Source organism: Pantherophis guttatus, chromosome 4 (assembly GCF_059756535.1).
Source record: "Pantherophis guttatus breed Tessera chromosome 4, ASM5975653v1, whole genome shotgun sequence".
NCBI lineage: Eukaryota > Metazoa > Chordata > Lepidosauria > Squamata > Colubridae > Pantherophis > Pantherophis guttatus.
In genome coordinates, this window is record NC_142066.1 from 39,941,433 (window position 1) to 39,950,285 (window position 8,853).

Here is an 8,853-nt window from a genome sequence, read left to right on the forward strand (position 1 = left end):
TTTTGTGTATCATCAATCCATCTTCTCCATTCCAGTACATATCTTTCATTCAAACGGTCCTTCAAATATGGAGAAATTTTAGCCATCTCCGCCAGATTAGCTACTTTTAATGTCCATTCTTCAATAGTAGGTATTTCTTCCTTCTTCCAGTATTGCGCCACCAAAAGTCTGGCTGCCGTTATTAAGTTCAAAATCAAATTAGTCTCTATAACTGTACATCCTTCAGTTATACCCAGTAAAAACAACTGTGGAGTAAATTTTATCTTCCTTTTAAGAATATTTTGTATACTCCACCATATCTTAATCCAAAATGCCTTAAATTTCTTACATGTCCACCATACATGAAAATACGTTGCATCATCACATTTACATCTCCAACATGTAGGCTGTAAGTTCGGGTACATACAGGCTAGCTTTTGGGGGTCTAAGTACGATCTATAAAACATTTTGTAAAAATTTTCTCTTAGATTTTGGGCTTGAGTAAATTTCACATTTTTAACCCATATTTTTTCCCATACATCCATAGATATTGATTCCCCAAAGTTTTGTGCCCATTTAATCATACAATCCTTCACTAACTCAGTTTCTGAATCTATTTCTATCAGTGCATTATACAACATTTTAATATGCATTGGACTTTGATCTCTGATTTGTTTTATTAAATTTTCTTCATTTTACACAATATCAATTTTCTGATCTTCTTTCCACCTAGTATACAATTGCCCATACTGAAACCAGGTTTGAATTTTCCTTTCTTCCTTTAATACCTCTAAAGATTTTAATTGCAATATACCTCTTTCCAAAATATGATGGTAATTTACAAGAAGATGAAATAAGATTCTGGGTTCGGGAGCAGAGGGATGTCAAAATTGGTAAAATGACAGAGAGATTATTGTCTTTTGCTTCCTCTGAACATGTTATCAGAACATGTATAAAAGAGTTCACCATCCACTTTATCCATCATCTTGCTAATTTTGATTCTGTTTGTGGACATTGCTACTCATATGCAAATAAAGATGAGGAGAGAGGACTCATTGGAAAAAACCTTTATGCCAGGAACAGTTGAAGGCAAAAGAAGAAAGGGACAGCAGAGTATGAGATGGTTAGCTATTGTTTTTGACACCATGAACAAGGATTTCGGCAAATTTCGAATGACAATAGAAGACAGCAGGGACTGGTATGCCATAATCCATGGGATCAAAAAAAGTCAGATACAATTTAGTAACTGAATAAAAGCAACCAAAAGTGCAAATAAATATAGAGATCATTGGAAGGGGGCTTCATGGCAGACTGTGGAGCCCACAAGGAAATCATACTAGGAGACCTCTAGAATGGAGGGAGGTTTTCCCCAAAGTAATTTCTTCACTACCTCAGAATGTTGTAAAATGATGAACAGTTTGTCTATTTAACCAATAATCTTTTTCTATTAGCAGCATCAAGGTGCACAATGTGGTTTGTTTCTTTATTTGGGACTTTTTGTGGGGGGGGAGTTATAGGCTGACTAGAACTGGAAATTCTGTAGTCTCCCTGGTCTCCTGAAAAGACTTTGTGGTTTTCTCAGCCCGCTCAAGGTATGTTCAAAAGCCTCGACCAGCACCAATGTCCAAAAGCTTTAGGATCTTTTCTAGTCTGCTTCAGAATTTTACTTCCATAGAATATTAGAGGAAACCCATGACCTGCATATTCTGACATTTGTAGTTATAAATGCATCAAAGCATTTGTCTATCTTTTCAAAGGCTCTCATGGCAACTCTATGAAATGCTAGTCTCTTACACTTTGATTCAATAACCCATGAAAATAACTAAAATAATCCTAAACTGGGACTGTTTCAAGACAATTGTTATATCTCCTAAAATCAGTAAAAGTCCTATCTCATGTATGTAACTTTGTCAAATCTTGAGTGGCACAATATTTCCATTGTTTAAATATATCATAGTTAACCCTTGTAGCACATCGATTCTGCCCATAATCATGGCTGAATCTGGCTTGCAAGGATTCAATAAGCCATGAAAATAAACATGCTTAGCCCAAAATAACAAGGAAAATTGGAAAAGAAGGGCACTCCCTCAATGCCCTTACCAGCAAAGTCTTAAACCAGTTTAAAAATACTCTTAGCTGATTGGAGAGCTTTGGCCCAGATTTAGCCCAGTTTATCACCCGTTTAATCTAAATTGCCCACAATCACAGACTGACAGTGGACAATTCTCCTTTATGCCAAAAATGTAATTGCCAATTATTTTATACGGGTGTGTCTTTTTGAACATGTATATATATTGGAAAAGTTTTTAAAAAATTAAAGCATTAGAACGCACACCTATGCACAGACAATTAATAGCTTTAAAGGAAAAGTTCCTTTTCTGAATTTTCATAGCTTTAATTCCCTAATGTCTGGGAAAATATCACTCTTGAAGCACTGCTAAAATATTTACATACTAAAATGTCTGATTCACAACTGAGCAGAGCCAACTTTTTAACAATTATGATTTTAATTTCCTTGAGCTATTCACTTAAGAAGTGGCAATTACTTTGCCAACCTTCTCTGCAAGCTAAGCAGGGTCAGGTCTAGTTTAGGTTTGGGAAGAGGACCATCAGAAGATCAAAATGCTGTGTATTGGACTGTGAAATAAAATACCCAGACATACAAACCTAAAAAAAGGGCATATGATATATTGTTGCCAAGGAAATTGCGTATATCTTTGTATCTTACAGTCTCCTGGTTTCTAACTCAGTCCCATAGCCAGTTGAAATGGAGACAGTAAAAAGAAGTAATTGTTCAACCCATGCAGCTATATGACATTAAATATTAGGAGCATTGGAATTGTAAAGGGAATTTGTTAAAAAGAAACACTGAAAACTGAAAGAGGAGATGATAATAAGCTTATAGCTTAGGGCTTCTTGCCTATTTCACAGTCAACTTCAAGAAAGGGTGTATTTATTCAGAGTGTTTACATGTTCTGCATAAATTCAATTTCCTTGTCTTGTCAATTTCTCAGGAAAGCTGTACTGTTTGCTTTCCATTTCAAAATAATGATCTTGCTTTTTCTTTGTGGGTTTGAGATGCCAATGATTGGAGTTCCTCATTGCATAATTACCTCTTGTGAAATGGGTTGGATAGTGCTTAACTTTTCAAATGTCACCCAGTGGTTCTCAGAGTGAGATGGAATTTAAACTTGGATTCCCTGATTGCAATACAGGTAGTTCTTGACTTATAACCATTCATTCAGTGACTATTTGAAATTACCATGGCAATGATCAAAAGGACTTACAACCCCTGCCCAAAGGTCCAACCATTGCAGTCCCATAGTGATGTGATCAAAATTTGGGTGCTTGGAAGCACAACCACCTATATGATGGAAGGAGCACTGCAACTCCCTACCAGCACTACTTTGGGCCTCTTGGGAGTAAAGGCAAAGGATTGGAGGCCCTTCATCTTTTAGGCCAAGTTTTTTTTCCATTTAAGCAACTTTAAGATGTATGGACTTCAACTCACAGAATTTCCCAGTGAAGCTTGAAATTCACATTTTACCACAGGGGTCATCAATTCCCAGGCTGTGACCCACTACCGGGCTGTGGCCTATTCACAACCGGGCCATGTGAGTGGTGAACCAGAATGCACATGTGCACAGCTCCCGTTACTCACACGGCCCAGTTCCTCCACCTACTGGGCCTCTAAACTGCAAAGCTTAGATACTGCTCAGGGATGGGTTTTACTTATCTTTACTACCATGTGCAGATCACCTATGATGACGGAGGTCAGTGGGTGGAGCCTCCCACCAGTTTTACTACCAGTTCTTGAGAACCGGTCCGAACCAGGCAACCCACCACTGATACTGCTGTCTTAATGTTCCCAATATGTTCCCAATATGGAGAAACACTTTTTCTGACTTAACTTTACATAGTTCTTGTTTTGAAGAACTCAAACCATGTCACAGCGGCTTAGTTTTCAGTGAGATCCAGCTCCTCAGTTTTGCTATATTGTAATAGTTCCTCACTGTCACATCTTGTTGGTAACCTTCTTTAGGGATGAGGGAGACAAATGATGCCATGTAATAGGTATTGTTTCCTTAGTCCTATTTCATTTGCTGTATTCTGCAGAAGCAACTAGCATTATCTTTCTGTATTGAGAATTTCATATGATTATTGCACCTGTTGTTAGCAAATTTGCTTCACTACGCTACTTCTCCTTCTATCATATCCTTGTCCCTGTTACGGAAACCGAATTGTTGCAATGGACAATAGGAGCAGTTGCATCTGCAATCAGCCATAATGATACCGAAATTATATTACCTGATTAAATATGCACCTTTTTTCTTTTTGCATGAGGACTTCACAATGCCCATTTCATCATTTGGCACCTTTGTCTACCTTTGTCCAACCACAATTAGCAAATACATGTAAAATATACATATTTCCCTGTTTGCATATCAGTCTAACTATAGTTAGCTTGACCATAGTTTGTGTGAACCAACTATTGACTGGGTTCATACCACATCTTGAGTTATTCACCATGCTTTACAGTTCACAATGTCTGGGTTATGTTAAAATCCTTCTTAAAAAACCCTTCCATTCTTTCCACTATCACGGAGGTAACTGATTCTAAAATTTCTTTAAAGAGATCCACAGTCAGAATTTGTGTATTTACTGATGTATATAGTGGTAAGCCTTCATCACTTTCAAAAAAGCCAGCCATTTTTTTCTTTTTTCCCCCCTCCCAATAAAACTTTCACTTTATACTTTTCCAGCAACTAAATCAATTATTCCAGTCCTTAAGTGGTAAAAATCGTTCTCCTTTAAGATAAAATCCTCTTCTTTTAAACAGGGGCTTTCAACACAGCATAATACTCTGTATCTAACTTTCACTTCTTCACGCCCCGTTAGAGTCAAACACCATCTTACTTTCTCTTTCTCCCATAGAAATTCAGAGAGAAGTGATAAGCTTTCCAGAGTTAAAGTTTAGTAGTTGCAATTTTAGTTTCTCCTGTATTTGCTCTGACAGCTTTCAAGTCCAAAATCTTTTTTTTTTTAAATTGAGTTGCTGAGGTGGTTGCGGCATCTGGTTCTGCTTGAAGCAGAAACATCCCAGTTCCGGAGCAATGACGAGCTTCCCGGGGAGCTCTCACCCTTTAAGCCCCAGATTTAAAAAGAAACCTGGGGCTGTTGGGGAGCTCTACCCACACCAGTCACCTCTCTTTCTCCCCTTCTCCCAGGGGGAAAGTTTTCAAGCTGCTAGACAGCTGATTTTCTCTGTTCTAGCGGCTCTAACGGAGTCCCGGGGCTGGCGCTCACCAAGGAGAATCTTTTGGTGCCGGCGAAGCCACCAGAAGTCGCTATAGTTTCCTCTTTAATAGCCAAATATATAGTTTTTCCCAAGATAAACATGTTTGTGTTTGGTCTCTATCTTCCAGTTTTTTAGTCAATTTATCTGCTTCCGCACAATCCAAAATCTTCTTTATAATTGCTTCCTCTGATGGGGTATTTTTATCAGGCAGGAAACCTGGAAGCCTAGCCATGAAGCTGTTAACACAAGAGTGCCAGAAACAAACTCCCAGACTAGAATAGGGCAGGCGAGCACCCCCTGCAGGTAGAAATTACATGTCACTGTGAAGGGTTGCCTTCACAGGGAAGAAATTACATGTCAATAGAAGGGTTGCCCTGCGACATGGAAATCGACACCGGCTTGTTGGTAATGATTGAAGGCTGCTTTCCAAGACTTCAAAAACACCAACTAGCGCACCAACACTTGCGGCTCAATGACTACCAGGGAAATCGGATCCCTGTCATCGGCTGTGGAACCTTCAAGGTCCAGTTCAACAAATTCCAGGGTGATCTGACTTTAACAGTTGTTGGTGGAAACCTTCCAAACCTGCTCAGGTTGGACTAGTTCGAGTCCCTCGGACTGGGTATGACCGGTATCAACACCATCACCAGCTTGTGGGCCAATGACCTGTTCTGGGGGTTCCAAGACATGTTTAATCCGGAACTCTGCAAGTATGTGGACACCCCAATATCATTCAGTCTAGACCCCAAGGTTGCACTGATTAGGTTAAAACCCAAGAGGATTCCATTTGCCCTAAAACCCAGGATAGACAGAGAACTAGATAAACTGATCCTGCAGGGCATTCTTGAGCCAGTTGACCACGCTAAGTGGGAGAGCCCTATTGTCACTCCGATCAAGAGTGATGGCTCTGTGCGCATCTGTGCACGTTGAACAAGGCTTTCCAGCAGAGCATGTACCCAGTGCCCATAGCATCTCTTGCATTCCCTTGGCCCCAGAAGGATTTTTGCAAAATTGGACCTCGCACAGATGTATCAGCAGCTGCCTGTAGATGGCGGTACTGCCGAGGCCCAAACCTTTGTAATTCATGGAGGGGCGTTCAAATGTCACTGTTTATAATTTGGCGTTAGCGTTGCCCCAGGTCTTTTCAAGAATGTGATGGAAAGACTATTGCAGAAAATTCCCAGGGCAGTGCCTTATTTCGATGACGTCTTGGTTATTGCTGATGACAAACGGCAGCTACCCTCCTGTCTGAGGGAGATGCTGTTAAAATTTAGGGCCGCAAGGCTCCAAGCAAATGCCAAATTGGGATTAAAGAAATTTGGTTACAAATGGTTTTTGGAAAATTTTAAAGGTAAGGTTAAAATTTGTAATTATTGGTTAAATAGTTTGATTAAAAATTGGGACAGAGTAGCAAAAAAATTAATACCAGACGTATTGTATTTAGGTAAACTGAAAGAGAATTGCCCAATGAAATTAAATAGTAACAGAGAGAGGATTATAATAGAAGAGAAAGTGGAAACAATTAGTGAATTGTTGAAATTTACAGAAAATGAAATGAGGAAAGAGGAAATTTATGGAAAATTAAACATTAATTGGTTCGAAAGAATTCAAATGAATAAATGGAATAGGAAATGTAAAGAAAGGAATGATGAGAGTAGAAAGGAAACGGAATTTGAAAACTTGACATCTCGAATAATAAAAGATGAAATTGGGCCAAAGGGATTAGTTAGCAAAATTTATAAAATTATTAACTTTGATAATAATTCACAAATGGTAATGAAAGAGAATTGGGTAAAAGAACTGGGTATTGAAATTTCTAATCAAAATTGGAATATGAACTGGGTTAGCAGAATAATGAGGACATTATCAATAAGGATTAAAGAACATAATTATAAAGTTATTTGGAAGTGGTATCTGATCCCCATAAGACTTTTTCAAATGGATAATAAAGTGGATAAAATGTGTTGGAGATGTAAAGTGGAACTTGGGACATATGCTCATATGTGGTGTAAATGTAATGGGGTTGAACTTTTTTGGTCTAGGATAGAAAATGAAATATTTGAAATTAAGAAGAGGGTCAAATTGAAATCGGAAACCATATTATTATTAATATTGAATGAAACAACATTAAGAACTGGAGAAAGAGAATTGGTGAGGATTTTGGTTATAATGGGGAGAATTATAATTGCTAGATATTGGAAATTAAATGTTGACTTAAAATTAGAAGAATGGTATAATGAAACATGGAAATTTGCATTAAATGATAAATTGACTTGTGATATTAAAATTAGAAGTGGTATATACAAAGAGAATGTTTTTTGGAACACTTGGCAACCATTTCTGGACTTTACACTTGGGAGATTGGATGAATCGGCGCCAGTATCTTATCAAAGAGATTTTTGGAAGAATTGAAGACTTTAATTTCCTAAAACTTCCTTTCCATTTGTATAGCATGTTGGGGGGGGGGGGAATTTCTTTCTTTACTATTGATTTTTCTATTGGGTTTTTTTTTTTTTTGTTATTCTTTAACAATAAAAATACAATAAATTTTTTTTAAAAAAATTGGGATTCCTGAAGTCGAGTTCCTGGGGTACAGGATAAATAGAGAAGGCATTCAGCCTACCCAAAGCAAGGTCAGGGCAATTCAGGAAGCCCAAGCTCCACGAAATCAGACGGAATTGCAGGCTTTCCTGGGCTTGCTCAACTTTTATAGTGTGTTTTTAAAGAATAAAGCCACCGTTGCAGAACCTCTCCACAAACTATTGGCAAAGAAGAGCCTTTGGGTCTGGGACACAAGGAAACTGCCATTTTTGCTGCAGTAAAATACCTCTTTTCTGCTGACAGTTTCTTAATTTAGTATAATGACACTCTACTGTTGGTGCTAGTTTGCGCTGCCTCTCCTTTTGGTGTGGGGGCTATGCTTAGCCACAGTCTCTCTAATGGGACCGAGGCCCCGGTTGCCTATTTCTCCGGGAGACTTTCCAGTGTGGAGAGGAACTATAGCCAGCTGGACAGGGAAGTGCTAGCTGTGGTGACAGGGATCAAGCGGTTTCATGAATACTTGTATGGGACGGATTTTGAATTGGTGATGGACCACAAACCTCTGTTGGGTCTCTTGGTGGGGGATTGCCCCACACCGGTAGCATTGTTGCCCCGTTTTACGAGATGGGCCAGTTTGGCATACTGCTACAAACTGATTCACCGGCCTGGAAAGACCTTGAGACATGCCAATGCTCTCAGCAGATGCCCCCTGCTTTGGAGGACCCGACCCCGGGCATTCCGGTTCTCCTCATTGACTGCCTGGACTCTGGCCTTGTGACTTCTGCTGCTGTGGCAAAGGACTCAGCTAAAGATGCGATGTTCAAACAAATTTGAACTGGGTTTGGCGGGGATGGCCAAAGGACCCATTTGGCACAGAGTTTAAGCTGTTTGCAATGTGGCAACACGAGATATGGGTGCAAAGGGGTTGTTTACTGTGGGGGGACGGGTAATTATACTGCCCAGTTTAAGGTATTCTATACTGAATGCATTGCACAAGGTTCATCCAGGGATTGTCCAGATAAAAGCCCTGGCTT